This window comes from Pelophylax lessonae (assembly GCF_965119305.1).
Source record: "Pelophylax lessonae genome assembly, chromosome: 9".
Taxonomy (NCBI): Eukaryota; Metazoa; Chordata; class Amphibia; order Anura; family Ranidae; genus Pelophylax; species Pelophylax lessonae.
Genome location: NC_138776.1, coordinates 59,543,840 through 59,560,951, shown reverse-complemented (window position 1 = coordinate 59,560,951; position 17,112 = coordinate 59,543,840). Strand labels below are relative to the sequence as shown.

General features: G+C 43.3%; 1 protein-coding gene across 1 annotated transcript in view; it reads right to left on the bottom strand.

Moving 5' to 3' along the window:
- The window catches only part of LOC309564217 (uncharacterized protein), a gene marked incomplete at its 3' end in the record, with an annotated part of 184,811 nt that overhangs the window by 124,841 nt on the left and 42,858 nt on the right, over nt 1–17,112 (bottom strand). The window lies entirely within an intron of this gene.

Here is a 17,112-nt window from a genome sequence, read left to right as displayed (position 1 = left end):
GGAGCAGTGTAACCATTAACAGTGTCAGATGTACCTGGAGCAGTGTAACCATCAACAGTGTCAGCTGTACCAGGAGTAGTGTAACCATCAACAGTGTCAGCTGTACCAGGAGTAGTGTAACCATCAACAGTGTCAGCTGTACCAGGAGTAGTGTAACCATCAACAGTGTCAGCTGTACCAGGAGTAGTGTAACCATCAACAGTGTCAGCTGTACCAGGAGTAGTGTAACCATCAACAGTGTCAGCTGTACCAGGAGTAGTGTAACCATCAACAGTGTCAGCTGTACCAGGAGTAGTGTAACTATCAACAGTGTCAGCTGTACCAGGAGTAGTGTAACCATCAACAGTGTCAGATGTACCAGGAGTAATGTAACCATCAACAGTGTCAGCTGTACCAGGAGTAGTGTAACCATCAACAGTGTCAGCTGTACCAGGAGTAGTGTAACCATCAACAGTGTCAGCTGTACCAGGAGTAGTGTAACCATCAACAGTGTCAGATGCACCTGGAGCAGTGTAACCATTAACAGTGTCAGATGCACCTGGAGCAGTGTAACCATTAACAGTGTCAGATGCACCTGGAGCAGTGTAATCATCAACAGTGTCAGATGTACCCGGAGTAGTGTAACCATCAGTCTCAGATGTACCCGGAGCAGTGTAACCATCAACAGTGTCAGATGTACCCAAATTAGTGTCACTACCAACAGTGTCAGATGTAACCGGATTAGTGCCACTACTAATGGTGTCAGATATACCAGTACTAATCCCAACATCTGCAGTGTCAGATTTACCCAGACCAGGGTCACCATCAGCAGTGTCAGATGTACCATAACTGGGATCACCATCAAGTGTCATAAGTACTCAGACCAGCATCACGACCAACAATTTGAAGGCTGGTGTCACCAACAAGAGTTTGAAGGCTAGTGTCACCAACAAGAGTTTGAAGGCTGGTGTCACCAACAAGAGTTTGAAGGCTGGTGTCACCAACAAGAGTTTGAAGGCTGGTGTCACCACCAGCAGTTTGTAGGCTGATATTACGGAAGGCAGTTTGAAGGCCAGTGTCTCCACCAACAGTTTGTAGGCTGGTGTCACCACCAGCAGTTTGTAAGCCGATGTTCTGGAAAGTAGTTTGTAGGCTGGCATCACTGACAGCAGACAGCACAGATGGTCCAGTTTTAAGGCCTCAGAAGTCAGCTATTCCCTAGAACCCTCTCTGCTTCCCCATAAGCCCGGCATATGCCCAATGGTAAATATCATGGATTTATATACTGCCTAATGGTAAAGCACTGCTTGGATAAATCACCATACATATTACAAGCTAGGTATGCAATCTATATACAATAAACTTTATATTTACCAAAACTATGTAATATGAGTATGTACCTAAAATATTAAACTTGTTTGTATCCAACCTGGTCCGTCCAGGTACTATATTGTTGTTGGTAGATCTAAAGGAGAATGAACGGTAAGACTGAAATGCGTGTGGTGAGCTTTTATTTGCATTACTGCGCACGGTCAGAAAAGTCAATCAACTCAGATCAGGTGGAAGCCTACTCTAGGACTGAATTTTTATTTCATTCAGACATCTAGGTGGAGCTATAGATGCTACTTATAAGCAGGAAGTCAATATCCTTTGCTAGGATCGGTCAGTGTGCAAATCTGCAAGCTGCGACATTGTCACCCTCCAGTGACAACTACTAATAACACAATATGGACGAACTGAATGCGTCCATAAAAGGCCAGAGAGATAGTAACGTGCTATGGTAGAGTCTTTAAAGCGAAGCCACAGAATATGAGCTGGGGGGGCATGCCATTGAGCTAACTGGACCAGCCTGGCTGAGTGATAATACAACCAAAGACTGGGTAAACCTAATCCACCTTAAACTTGGGATCTGTACACTAACAATTTGCTTGTTTTTTTTTTTGCCTTCCATATGAAAGTATTCACTTCCTTCTGAATCACTTCAATTGTTTGGTGAGAGACGTATAGAGGTAAGGCTCAGAAATAAAACAGCAATTTTGGAAGCATGGACATCTTCACCGATTGAACCCTTCCCAAAAAGAAGATATGGTATTGTGCCCACACTCGTAACAATTGCTTGATGTGAGATATCACCTGTGAATAGTTAGAATGGTACATCCTACGAAGGGATGGGGCGGATCGAATGCCCAAGTATGGGGCATTCCACCGCACCAAGCAAAGCCAAATTTAGACTGAATACCAGTGATTGTGGACTGCAGTAAATTAATAGGAAGTGCAGAACGTTTCCAGAGGTTTACCCTTAGACTGAAGAGATCATGGAAAATGTGTAGAGTGGATATCAGATTTGGCAAGGAGACCACTGGATCTGGCTTAATAACACAATATGGCCTAAGCCAGCGAGAAACACAGGGTAATGTTGGCTGTGCACTGCCACTGAGGTCAGCCTGCTAGTAATAAATGCGGGGTACAACATGTGAAACACAACCTAAAACAGGTGTCTGTAAAGAAAATCGATTTTGTGGATCTCCTCCTGAGAAATTTTCCCGAGGTGAGCAATCTTGATATGAGAACCAGGGTTAGTCTGAGAGGTAGGTAGATGAGGCAGCTGCCTTGGGTGCTTCAGAAAGAAGGGAGCGCAAAAACGGCAGGACTGGTATTTGACAGCTATTTTGTCTTAAAGTGTCATTAAACCCACATGAGTAAAAACTATTAATAAATGCTGTATTACATGCTGACCATATTCAGTCACTATGGGATTCTTTTTCTGTATTCTGCAAAAAACCTGGTTGATCCTGCTGTCCTCTGTCTCCCCCTCCTATCCATGTCCCCCCCTCATGTGACAGCTATACAGTGGGAATCGAAAGTTTGGGCACCCCAGGCAAAAATTTGCATTAATGTGCATAAAGAAGCCAAGGAAAGATGGAAAAATCTCCAAAAGGCATCAAATTACAGATTAGACATTCTTATAATATGTCAACAAAAATTAGATTTTATTTCCATCATTTACACTTCAAAATAACAGAAAACAAAAAAATGGCATCTGCAAAAGTTTGGGCACACTGCAGAGTTAATATCTTGTACTGCCCCCTTTGGCAAGTATCACAGCTTGTAAACGCTTTTTGTAGCCAGTCAAGAGTCTTTCAATTCTTGTTTGAGGTATCTTTGCCCATTCTTCCTTACAAAAGTCTTCCAGTTCTTTGAGATTTCTGGGCTGTCTGTCACGCTCTGCTCTTTTAAGGTCTATCCATAGATTTTCAATTATGTTGAGGTCAGGAGATTGTGAAGGCCATGGCAAAACCTTCAGTTTACACCTCTTGATGTAATCCCCCGTGGATTTCGAGGTGTGTTTAGGATCATTATCCATTTGTAGAAGCCATGCTCTCTTTAACTTCAGCTTTTTCACAGATGGCATCAAGTTACCATCCAAAATTTGCTGAAATTTGATTGAATACATTTTTCCTTCTACTCGCGAGATGTTCCCTGTGCCACTGGCTGCAATACAACCCCATGCTTAACAGTTGGACAGAGGTTCTTTTCATTAAATTCTGTGCCCCTTCTTCACCAAACGTACCTTTGCTCATTCCGGCCAAAATGTTCAATGTTAACCTCATCGGTCCACAGAACTTGTTTCCAAAATGCATCAGGCTTGTCTATATGTTTATTTGCAAAGTTCAAACGCTGATTTTTGTGGTGAGGACGTAGAAGAGGTTTTCTTCTGATGACTCTTCCATGAAGACCATATTTGTACAAGTATCTCTTTATAGTAGAATAGTGTACCACAACTCCAGTGTCTGTCAGATCTTTCTGGAGGGATCGTGCAGTCAAACGTGGGTTTTGAATTGTTTTTCTCACAATCCTGCGAGCTGTTCAGTCTGATATTTTTCTTGGTCTTCCAGATCTTGCTTTAACTTCCACTGTTCCTGATGATTGCCATTTCTTAATTACATTCCGAACAGAGGATATTGACATCTGAAAACGCTTTGCTATCTTCTTATAGACTTCTCCAGCTTTGTGAGCGTCAACTATTTTCAGTTTCAGTTTTCTAGACAACTGCTTAGAAGATCCCATGGTGCTGATTGTTGGGGCAAGGTCAGATGAGTCTGGGCATTTAAAACCTTTGAGATTGACATCACCTGGTCTTCCAAGACGATGATTGAGAACAATCCATGACACTGGCAGGTCTCCTCAGCCTTGCAAAGGGGGCAGTGCATGCTATAAATTCTGCAGGGTGCCCAAACTTTTGCAGACATCATTTTTTTTGTTTTCTGTCATTTTGAAAGTGTCAATGATGGAAATACAATCGAACTTTTGTTGACATATTATAAGAATGTCTAATCTGTAATTTGATGTCTTTTTGAGATTTTTCCATCTTTCTTTGGCTTCTTTATATGCACATTAATACAAATTTTTACCTGGGGTGCCCAAACTTTCGATCCCCACTGTATATATATATCGATTAGAAAAAAAAGGTACTTAGATTTTTTAATTAAAATGATTACAGGGTCATCATCCACATACAGAAAGAGAAGGGACAATGTAAATGAAAAAGTGTGTGTTAGTATCACTTTACCTGTTAATAGACCTTGACGAGAGAAGAACCATCAACTGGCTGAGCAGGAGGAAGGTTTCTTCAACATCAGGTAATATGCAGAAGGGCATGTGTATTTTTTTTTTGTAATTATTTGCCCAGGCATAGTCAGATTAGCACCAGTTGTTGCATCATATTCTACGTCACAGCTTCTTGAAGAATTTCCGTCCCAGAAATAATTGGCCACAGAACACGCCTGGATGGTACCTGAATCACTGATACATCTGTCTGTGGTTTATGGAGAGCAATGTTTCCCGATCGGGCTCTCATACCTGCGCTAGGTCACAGCGAGGGGTTAAATCCCCCCCAGCACTGGAGGTCCCTTCCTGAACTTCAGCGCAAGTTATGTAAACACGTGGAAACAGATTTATGAGCAAGAAGAGGCCTGGATGTCAGAAGCAGTTTATGATATGTTCCATAATAAATTAGTCATAAATGAACACAGGTGACTGAGGAATTCACCGCCTTTAATGTTTGAATGCAGCGCTAAAGGAAAACCTATTATTAGGGTCTTAAAAGGGTAATACAAGAATATCAACTACAAATTGTCAAAATGTTGCAAGTGTTTGAGGCCGCGCAAGGCTCCTTCGACCGGCGGTGCTAAACCCCCGGGGGCAGAGCTACGGCCGAGGAAACTGCCTCTCATATGAATAAAGCCGCAGCGGATGTGATGTCATAATAACAACAGGTTAGGGACTGAAAATATAGCCATGTTTTCCCTTGAGCTTACAATCAAATTATTGATGTAACAGAAATTAAATAAAAAAAATCATGCAAGCTATAAGCAACGTCTTCAAAATCACAACTGTTATAGACTAAGAAAACCCGTTTATCAGCAAAAAAAAAAAAAAAAAGTGAAGCTAGTTTCAGAGGAGCACACAGCTTTTCTAGCTCTTAGGTAGGACTTTGGCTAATAGGGTTCTTAGGTTCTTTATAAATACATGTGCATGGATTGCACTGAAGCATCACCTAAAGCTTGTGACACACTTCACGCTATTTTCTTACAATCTGAACTACTAAAAAGTGGACCTGTCAGTTACGTTACAAGTCTGCATGAATAAACGCAGTCACAATATATAGCAACAATATAATTTTCCAGAAAAGCTGTTATCATTAAACAGCCATTCTTGAGCTCCAGTCAGCTTTGCATAAATTGAGATGATTTCATGAGTCTGCTGCTGGCAGAAGGAAACATTTCCTCAGTCTCCTCTCCTCCAGTGATCAGACTGCAAAATTGCAAAATAGCAAGGCACAAAAGTCAGAGGCTGCAGCAGGGGCTGATTTGAGTCAGACATTTGTGAACACAGCCAAGAACTGCTTAGTCACCAGGATTTGTATGACTTTGTAATTTTTGAACAGGCATCTCAGTCCTTATATCTGAAAAGGGGGATGTCACTCCTATATAATATAACTTCTATCCGGAGAGCAGCAATGCCACTCCTGCATAACATATCTGGGCAGAAGTGATGTCACTCCTGTATCTGGAGAGCAATGATTTCACTCGCGTAGAATATATCTTATATCTAAAGAGCGGTAATGTCACTCCTGTATAATAAAACTTCTATTTAGAGAGCGGAGATGTCAGTCCTGTATAATATAGCTTATATCTGGAGAGCGGTGATGTCACTCCTGTACAATATAACTTATATCTGGAGAGCAGTGATGTCACTCCTGTACAATATAACTTATATCTGGAGAGCTGTGATGTCACTCCTGAACAATATAACTTGTATCTGGAGAGCGGTGATGTCACTCCTGTACAATATAACTTATATCTGGAGAGCGGTGATGTCACTCCTGAACAATATAACTTGTATCTGGAGAGCGGTGATGTCACTCCTGTACAATATAACTTATATCTGGAGAGCTGTGATGTCACTCCTGCACAACATAACTTATATCTGGAGAGCGGTGATGTCACTCCTATACAATATAACTTGTATCTGGAGAGCGGTGATGTCACTCCTGTACAATATAACTTATATCTGGAGAGCGGTGATGTCACACCTGCATAATATAACTTATATCTGGAAAGTGTAATGTCCATCCTTTATAATATAATTTACATCCCGAGAGCGGTGATGTCACTCCTGTATAAAGAAAAGTTACCTTTGGAGAGCAGTGATGTCAATTTGTATATTTTAAAGATTAGGAGAGCAGTGATGTCACTTTTGGATATTTTAAAGTTTTGGAGAGCAGTGATGTCACTTTTGGATATTTTAAAGTTTTGGAGAGCAGTGATGTCACTTTTGTATATTTTAAAGTTTTGGAGAGCAGTGATGTCACTTTTGTATATTTTAAAGATTTGGAGAGCGGTGATGTCACTTTTATATATTTTAAAGATTTGGAGAGCGGTGATGTCACTTTTTTGTATATTTTAAAGATTTGGAGATTGTTATTGTCACTCTTGTGTATTATAACATATCTGGGAAGTAGTGATGTCACTCTTGTAAAACAGAATGGTGAATTTGAGGAGAAATGTCCACATATAAGCCTGTACAGAATCACTCACCATTATATATACTGTACAGAATTACACCTGAGGCTGTGGATGGGGATGGACTTGTTAGCTCTCTGGATAATGTTTTTACAACCATCAGTGGAGGTGTTAAGATGTCCCCCAGCAGGGGGTGTGGCTCACAATTAGTCATCAGCCTGCGGCAGGGTCAGAGGTTAAACTGTGAATAGCGGTATGTGTTATATCAGCAGGGAACAGGTTAACGTTAGACAAGCCTCTCCTCCAATGTACTTCCAGGATTAGTTCCTACTTTTCTTTGCAGCTTATACAGATCAAAGTCCATAGTGGGCCCCCTCTGGCTGGGCCTGAATGGGACAGCGGGGTATTCAGTAAAGCCATCTCGGCACTCCTTTCATTTACCACGTCTTAGCCTGGCTTCCATGTCTGCACTATACACTTCCAGGGGCCCTGCCATCCAACAAAAGATCAAAAGATTTTATTTCAGATTTCTCAGATTGCTTTTTACCCTAATGTGTCAAGAGGAGAAATGAGGAGCATCTGCAGGGGTGTCCCGCCTTCGGCAACCGCTCAGAGCTGAAAGAAGTAAATGGGAAATACTCCCAAGAGGTGTATGTCCAAATAGTACATGCAAACAGTGTTTAGAGCATACGTCTGTGCGGGTGCTTAATGCAACTCCTGGGCCCATAACCTATAGCTGGGAACAATGTAACTGATAAGAAGGCAGCACAGATGGAGTACGGGAAGTTTTCAAGCTCACCAGATTTATGGCAGGATCAACAGGTATATTTTGTACTTATCAAACAGATATAACAACAAAAAAAAACACTACTGTTATATTTAGAAGCCCAAAAGAAAGCAAATAAGAGACGTATCCCTACGTTACTGCAAAATACAGCAGGGAAGGAGCCTGTATCTGGCGGGATGCTGAATAAAGCTCATTTATAGTAGTAAATAATAGCAGCGTGACCTGTTTCTTGTATTGCAGGTATGTAATTCAGTGGGGAGCCATATTCTGGTAGACCTATGGCATTTGTATGTCATGAGGGGGTAAAACATTTTCTGGTAGTCCTGGACACCTGTCATTTTAATATGTCTTTCAGGAGTAAGACATCATCTGATAGTCCTAAGCACCCATGGTATTGGTATGTCATTTGGGGGTGAGATGTCTTCTGTTGGTCCTGGGCATCTGTGGTACTTGTATATCATTTAGAGGTGAAATGTATCCTGGTAGTTCTGGGCACCTGTGGTATCGGTATGTCACTGGAGGGAGAGACGTATCCTGGTAGTTCTGGGCACCCATTGCGTGGGTATGTTATTCAAAGGTGAGGCATATCCTGGTAGTCTTGGGCATCCTTGGTATTGTAATGTAATTTGGGGGTGAGATGTATTCTGGTAATCCTGGGTACCTATGGTATCGGTATGTCATTCGGAGGGATGCCGTATCCTGGAAGTTGTGGGTACCTGTAGTATTGGTATGTCATTTGGGCATGAGACATATCCAGGTAGTCCTGAGCACCAATGGTATTGTTATGTCAGTCAGGGGTTGAGACATATCTTGGTCTTTCTGGGCACCCCTGGTATTGTTATGTCAGTCGGGTGATGAGACATATCTTGGTCTTTCTGGGCACCCCTGGTATTGTTATGTCAGTCGGGTGTTGAGACATATCTTGGTATTCCTGGTCACACATGGTATTGTTATGTCATTCAGAGGTTGAGCGGTATCTTGGTACTCCTGGGCACCCATGGTATTGGAATATCATTCAGTCCTGGGCAGCTGTTGCATGTTCTTTTGTAAGCTATCGGCTGCAGCTGCTGATCATTGTATTCGGACAGAGCTGGGTAACGCTGTCAGAATACAATGTCCAGGTGGGGGGATTCCTCCATCCACCTCGATTGTGTGGATGGAGGAATCAATTTTTTTGTTTAGCCAACTGGCTGAAAAAAAAAAAAACGACTTTTCTATGGCCAACTTTAGGTGTTGCTGTTCCTAAATATCGGAATAATTGTCGGAAAGATCCACATACCCAGATGGGAGGTAGGTCCCTGATTGCAGTGAAGATCTAAAGAGCCGAGCAGAGATTAGAGGGTCATTGTTCCTGAATATTCTATGGCAGGGAAGATCTGGAACAGGGCCTAGAACGGGGTAAGTGTTTCAGCTCCTGGGTTTTGCGGCTGCAGATACTTTACATTAGTCTGTACATACATTTCTCTTTGTATGTAAAGCATACAGTAATAGTAACATCGACATTGTAAATTTAGAGCATAATACAGCAGACTGGGTGTATTGTACACAGAGAGACTCGCCATAAATCTTGAGATCATTGGTTCAGATAACTGTGCAGCTACATTAGAGAAAAGTAACAGGTTCACTTTCACGCCGCCTTCTCCAGTCACTTTTCCTTTTCTCCCCCACTGCTGAGATCATGGTAAGGAGGCCCATGTTTTCCATGTGAGAACTGTGGAAACAAGGCTATTCAGTGTCTCTGTGACCACACCATAGCTAACTGGAGACCTCTGTAAACTGACCCATACAGCATCGAGTAAAATTTGAATCTCTCCAGCAGGGCACAAAACATAAAAATATATACTGTAAATCTTATGACGACAAGAAAGACAAGCTCCCTTTACCACTATCCACACCATCATAAACAGGTGATGGCTCCCAGAGATCCTAAAAGATCCCCCAGATGTGGAATTATTGTTCCTTGTCCTAATCTATTCCTGTCATTTTGGTGAATGCCAATCATTTGTATGTCCTCCAGCAGACATTCGCAGGTATAGTCCGTTGGCTGATCTTCTGGGGAGATATGTTCACTCTGCAGAGGATGATGTCAGAAGATTTATGCAATCATCTGTTTTAAAAAGCAATTTTATTGGGTCTGTCTTAAAGCAGCACTTCAGCTACATTAAGTGCCGGTTCACACTAGTGCGGCTGCGGCGATCGCATGTAATGTCGGAGCGCACTGCTCCTTCATTACATGCGATCGGCTGTGCGGTGCGAGTTCAGCCATACACTTTGTATGGCTAAATTCGCACCGCACCCGCAGCAAAGACGCACAGGACCCTTTTTTGCAGCCGCATCAGGATCGGATCGCACAGTGGTTCACACTTGTGCGATCTGATCCTGTGCGAACTGTAAGATCGCACTGCGATATGCGATCAAACTGGGGGTGTCGTTAAGATTACATTGACACCCCCACTGTATCGCATATGGCAGTGTGAACTGCCAGGGGTGCGTTTGCGAATGCGGAAACAGGCTGCGAATTCGCAGCCTTCCCGCATCACATAAGTGTGAACCGGCACTTAAGATCACAATTTCAATTAGTTATGTATTAAAAAAAAATTAAAGCGATAAGAAACCCAAAAACAAAAATGTAATATCCATTTCCAGTCTGGGCCAATTCTGTCATTCCTCTCTTACATGTAAAAAACATCTTTTTTTTTTTGCTAGAAATATTATATATATATTTTTTTAACAAAGGCCATAGAGAATAAAGTGGTGGGTGTTGCATATTTTTATGTCACATGATATTTGCACAGCGGTTTTTCAAATGCAAATTTTTTGGAAAAAATACACTTTAATGAATGTTAATGCACAAAAACACAATACAATACCAAATTGTTTGATAAAATATAAAAGATGATGTTACGCTGAGTACATAGATACCAAACATGTTATGCTTTAAAATTGCGTATGCCTGTGGAATGGCGTGAAATTACTGTACCTAAGAAACGACATAGGTAACACTTTAAAAAGCTTTACAAGTTACCAGTTTAGAGTTACACAGGAGGCCTGGTGCTAAAATTATTGCTCTCACTCTGACATTCATGGCAATACCTCACATGTGTTGTGTGTAGGGATGCACCGAAATGAGATTCTTGGCCGAAGCCGAATAATAATGAAATGCTTGGCCGAAGGCCGAATACCGAACGCGGTGTTTCGCATTTTTTCCATTTATTTTGCCAATTTTTAGGGGGCACACTGATGGGCACATTTTATGTTAGGGGGCACGCTGATGGGCACATTTTATGTTAGGGGGCACGCTGATGGGCACATTTTATGTTAGGGGGCACTCTGATGGGCAAAAAAAAACATTTAAATCAGCGTTGCTCTTAACATAAAATATGCCCATTAGCGTGCCCCTTAAAATAAAATATGCCCATCAGAGTGCCCCTTAACATAAAATATGCTCATCAGCATGTCCCTTAGCATAAAATAAGGGGCAAGCTGATGGCCACATTTTATGTCAAGGGAGCACTCTGTTGGGCACATTTTTTTTTTCTTTTTTTTTTTTTAAGGGGCACTTTATAGGGCACTCTAATGTAATGAGCATGGCAAGTGGCAACAACATATGGCAGTCTGCACACTAATGCTTGTGCAGCTGCCAGCTACTGTATTCTCCCCCAAATGTGCTCAGCTCCACATCACATACCTGAACTGCAGCCAGAGCCAAAAGCCGCGAACAGGGGGGCGGGGCGTGAACCTAGTGTGAAGGAGCCGCAGTCAGGAGCAGGGGGCGGGACGCGCGTGTGACGTCACACCCCCTACTCGCGGCCGGACAGGACAACGGCGGCGTGTGAGAAGGGAGCCGCGAGCCGCAATGAGGAAGGTGAGCGGTCAGGGCGGAAGCTGACATTGTTCGGCTCAAAATTATTCGGCCTTTTGACTTATTCGGCCGAACGCCGAAAGTGCTATTTTCTCTATTTTCGGCCGAATAATGTTCGGCCGCCGAATATTCGGTGCATCCCTAGTTGTGTGTGATCTCTCTTTACATATGCGTGCGAACCTACATGCACGTTCACATTTGTGCATGAGCATGGGGCAATGGGGGAACTTTAAATTTTTTTTTTAATAATTATTATTTTCTTTACTTATTTTTTTTCTTAACACTATATCTTTAGTTTTTTTTTTAAATCAACTTTACTGCTATTACAAGGGATGAACAACATCCCTTGTAATAGCATGGGCCGTAACAGGTCCTGTTTGTGGACAGATTGGGGGTCTTTTAGACTATTAGACTCCAAATCTCTCCTCTGGTCTCCAATGCAGCTGATCAGGCACAGATCGGTCTGATCGGCTGCTTCCCTGGCCAGTAATGACCAGGTAAACAAACAACCGAAACAGGAAGTGACGAAAACGTTGTTGCTTCCTGTTTCTGATGTCACACAGTGGGAGAAACATCATCCGTTCCTCTCAAAGCTGGATGCCACTGGTCACATTCTTACCGGGCTCTCCGATCGCACAAAAGAGCTCAGTAAAGGCGGCAGGAGAGGGGTTGGATCCCCTTCTGTTGCCTGCAAAAGTAATCCAATGGCTCGTTAGCCGCTTAGATTACTTTTATTTTGTGCTGAATCCCTGGTCCTACAAGATGATATCTTCATCATTGCTGCAGCGATGACCAAGACATCACCCTTCCTATCCGAGGATGTTTATAAACGTACAGCGGATGGGAAGTGGATATTTTACAACTAACTTAAATGTGGTAGCTGCAAATTTTTTTTTTTTTTTAGGCTTTTCTTCCTTTATTTTCACCTGGTGATCCGAGGAGTAATACACATCTCAGGGTGTCTCCAATCTGGACAGAGGATTACCAGAGACACCCCTGGAGAGCAGCATTGTCAATTTAGAGAGAAGACTAGCAGATTTAGATAAATTGGCCTAAAGCCGGGTATGCACGTACCGAAAGTCAGCCTGGTTCAGCAGGAAACAGCTGACTTTCAGTCCATGTGTACTACTCTCTGTTCATAAGAAGCCGGCTGGTCCAACAACTGGCTTCTGTCGCTGGTTGAATGACATAAATATGTTTTACATACATTAATAAAGTTGACTATTGTTAGTGATAAATGGTTTGTCTAAACCCTCTAACTGGACATCTTGGTCTGTTGAAAATAAACACACTTACTGGCAGGATCAACTGGTGAAAATAAAGGGAACATTCTAAAAAAGAGAAAATGAATGCAAACACAACATCTAAGAAATGGTAAGCTGCAATAACTGGATTTTTTGTCTTACTGTAAAATCCTTTTCTCTGATGTTCATTGATGGACACAGTTACTTATCTTCTTTGACCCTTGGGTTCTGCTGCTCTCCATAGGAGTAGGTCACTAGGCAGAAAAAAGTTTGACTAAGCCCATAGAGCAGTCCTAGGGGGTATACTCACACTTCTTGCTCTAGCGCTTCACTTTTGTAATAAGCAGTGTCAGAAGAACATAACTCCCAACTCATTAGAGCGGCAGGTGATGTGTCCGTGATCATCAGAGAAAATTATTTTACGTTAAGACGAAAATCCAGTTCTCTCTTTCGTTCATTGACGTACACAGTTCCACATCTTCTTTGACCCTTGGGACATCTCAAAGCAATGTCAACATGAGGGGTGGGAAGAACAAAGCAATAAACATACTTCCTAAAGGCTAGACGTAGCCAACCAGTTAAAACAAGAGCTCAACCAGGAAACAACTTGAGCGCACCTGGCAAATATTTTCACCCTCAAAGAGGACTAATCCTTTCCAACAGTGGCCTGCAAAACCTTGCGGCCAAAGGAGGCATCAACAGATGCCAACATATCTACCTTAGAAAATTTTGTAAAAGTGTGCACAGACGACCAGGTGGCTGCCTGCAAACCTGCACCACTGACGCCAGATGACGGAAGGCCCAAGAGGCACTAGGCACCCTCGTAGAATGCTCCTTAACAGGAAAACGGAGGATCCTGACCTTTAATACAAGAGGCCTGCACATCGTGTGCCTGATCCATTGGAAAAGGTCACAGCAGACACGGCCAGCCCCTTACGGGAACCATCCGTAAGGACAAACAGGTAATCTGATTTTTCGGAATGACTCAGTCGCCGCCAGGCACATTCTGATTGCCCAAACCACATCCAAAGAATGTAACGCAATCTCTTTAGGGTGCTTAGGCTTAGAAGATAGATATCGTTTTTTCCTTGCCGATACCGATATTTTGCCGATCGCATATCGGTATCGGCCGATATTTTCACACATGTAAAAATTACCCAAAAAAACACAAAATACGACAGAAATCTCTTAACAAACATGTTAATCTTTATTAACAAACATTTTTAACATTAAGTGCTCGTTCTTCACACCTTAACTGCATAAAAACTGATAGCAAAACTTCAATTGCAAGGAGTTGGACATTAGCATTTCACATCATCTGATTGTGCATTAATGTATAATAAAGTGCTGCAGTAGTGGACTCTACTGCAGTGCAGTCAGCGCAAAACTGCTAGGAAAAAAACTAGGCAACAACAGCTACACAATAAAATACACATACACACTGCACAACTGCTATAAAAAGAGCAAGGCAACAGCTACACATGTCACAGTAGATTGCACTGGACTGGACTCTGAGTCAGTGGAGGACTACCTCTGTGTGCAGTATGGCACTCATGGCCTGCCTACATGCTTTGATGCCACATGTGTTGGGTCTTTCATTCTGTTGAAGAAGCATCTTCAGGACTCTCACACATGGGTTTACAGAGGAAACAGATGAGTTGTAATGACTCCCCTCCAGTGTCACTTCCTCAATGGGTACGAGCATCTCTATAATGCTGCCTACTATGTCCCACTGGTCTGCAGTAGGGCAAGAATGTCCTCCAAGTCCATATTCACCAGAAAATATAGTGAGAGCTCGTTTCTGCGCCAGCATCCTCTGTAACATGTGTAGCGTTGAGTTACATTGTGTTGGAACAGCCTGTATCAGGTTGTTTTTGGGTAGGCCATGGTCTTCCTGAATGCACCCCAGTCGCTGCTTGGCAAGTACAGAATGGTGGAAATGGCCTGCGCACTTCTTCAGCATGGTAATAATGTCCAGCAAAGCTTTCTGGTGTGACAGACCATCATTTACCACCAGTTGGAGGGTGTGTGCCATGCAACTGCGGTCTGACACTTCAGCAAGTCTCATACCTTTAACCATGTTCGCTCCACTTTACGCAGCACAAGCATCACTCGGTCTTGATGCTGATTCCCCATTCTTCTAGCATGCCTAGAAACATTTCTTTAATGTACTCCCCAGTGTGGGATCCTTGAATCCCTTTTGTATTCAACTCCAAATGCCTTCTTGTCCATCCGCTGTCAATGTAGTGGCATGTAAGACTCATTAGTGATTCTGTTTGTCCTGACCAGCAGTCCGTCTTGAATGAGAGGGAGTTGCCAGCATTCCCTGGTTGCAGCATAGTCTTAACTTTGTCAACGACCTTTTGGTGAATCTTTTGCAGCATTTCAGTCCGATAAAACTTGTCACTCTTCAGTGTGTACCTTGGCTCAACTATGGACATTAACCGCCTAAATCCAGAGTCAGACACTATTGTAAATGGCTGGTTATCAGTGACCATCATCTCCGTGATTACTCTGCCCAGCAGTTGTGATCTTCCATCAGATTTTAGCCACCTGTTTTTTTTCTGAAACATATCTGTTATTGTTGCCTGGGATAGGGATTATTCACCTTGTGATTCATTTTGTTTTTCTGTCCTGCATGATACAATTCAAGATGATGAACTCTTAGATGGGCCCAAAGATTTGACGTATTTTTGTTTTTTGGAGAAATACTCCCAAACCACACTTTTAATTTTTCTATCTCCATCCATCTCCATTGAAACAAGAAAGAGTCAGACACTAATTTAGGCTTACACAAAATGGCTGGCTGGCACCCTGTGGTGGCTGGCTGGCACCCTGTTGTGGGTGGCTGTCTGGCTGGCTGGCAGGCACCGTGTGGTGGGTGGCTGGCTGGCACCCTGTGGTGGGTGGCTGGCTGCTTGGCACCCTGTGGTGGCTGGCTGGCACCCTGCTAGGGTTGGCTGTCTGGCTGGCAGGCACCGTGTGGTGGGTTGGTGGCTGGCTGGCACCCTGTGGTGGGTGGCTGTCTGGCTGGCACCTGTGGTGGCTGGCACCCTGTTGTGGGTGGCTGTCTGGCTGGCAGGCACCGTGTGGTGGGTGGGTGGCTGGCACCCTGTGGTGGGTGGCTGTCTGGCTGGCACCCTGTGGACAGACTGTTAGAGGGGCTTGAGGGAATGAAAGGGTACCCAAGAATTCGACCATCCCAGGGAGGGGCCCACGTCCACCCCGAGGGACCAAAAAGAGAGAGGGAGGATACAACTTACCACAACATGGAACCGGTTGGCACCAATCTGGGCAGACCCCCTCCCCATCTTGGAATGGGTGGTGCTGCAAGCGCTCGCTGGCCAGACTGGGAAGACCATAAGGATCTAGGATATCCAGTCCATCGCCCAGTCCGGCAGTTGATTGTAGTTCTCAAAGTAACTGAATTGATTGTAGTTCTCACAGGAACAGAAAATAATAAAAGAAGAAAAAAATTCTGCTTAAAAAGGAAAAAATGCCAGGACCGGAGATCCCAGCAAGGAACTAGGTCATTAGTCCCGACTAGGCAGAGAAAAAACTGAAGAGCTAGAGCAGGAAGTGGAAGTATACCCCCTGGGACTGCCCTATGGGCATAGTCAAACTTTTCTCCGCCTAGTATCCTTATTCCTATGGAGAGCAGCATAACCCAAGGGTCGATAAAAGATATAGTGATATAGAGCTGTGTCCGTCAATGAACGAAAGAGAAATACATTTTTTTTTGTTTTTGGGTTTAAAAAGGTATGTATGGGATTTAAAAATAACAAACGCACATACTCACCTATGTAGATGCAGCATGAATTCAAGATGCAGCTGTCTTCCGCTGCCTTGAAGACCAACAACTGACCAATGAAAGACTGCTGATCGCTCAGTTGTCAGTCCTCAGCGAGCAGAGAGTGGTGACTGTCAGTCACAGACTCTCTGCTCTGCCACTCTAGAATTAACTGAAGCGCCGGACTGCACAGGGGGTGGGATCAGCTGGTTCAGGCTCTCAGCAGCACGCTGAGAGGCTGAACCATATGTCCGGCAGGCATCTGGGTGAATCCCGACATTACATTATTGTCGGGATATCTGCAGAGCCTAAAGCAGCTCTGTGACGTCAGCCAGCAGCAGGCTTTAGCATTCCTTTTACCCACAGGAGAAGTATGGCCAAATACGCTTTGGCCATACTTTTCCTCAAATGCATCTGTAAATGTA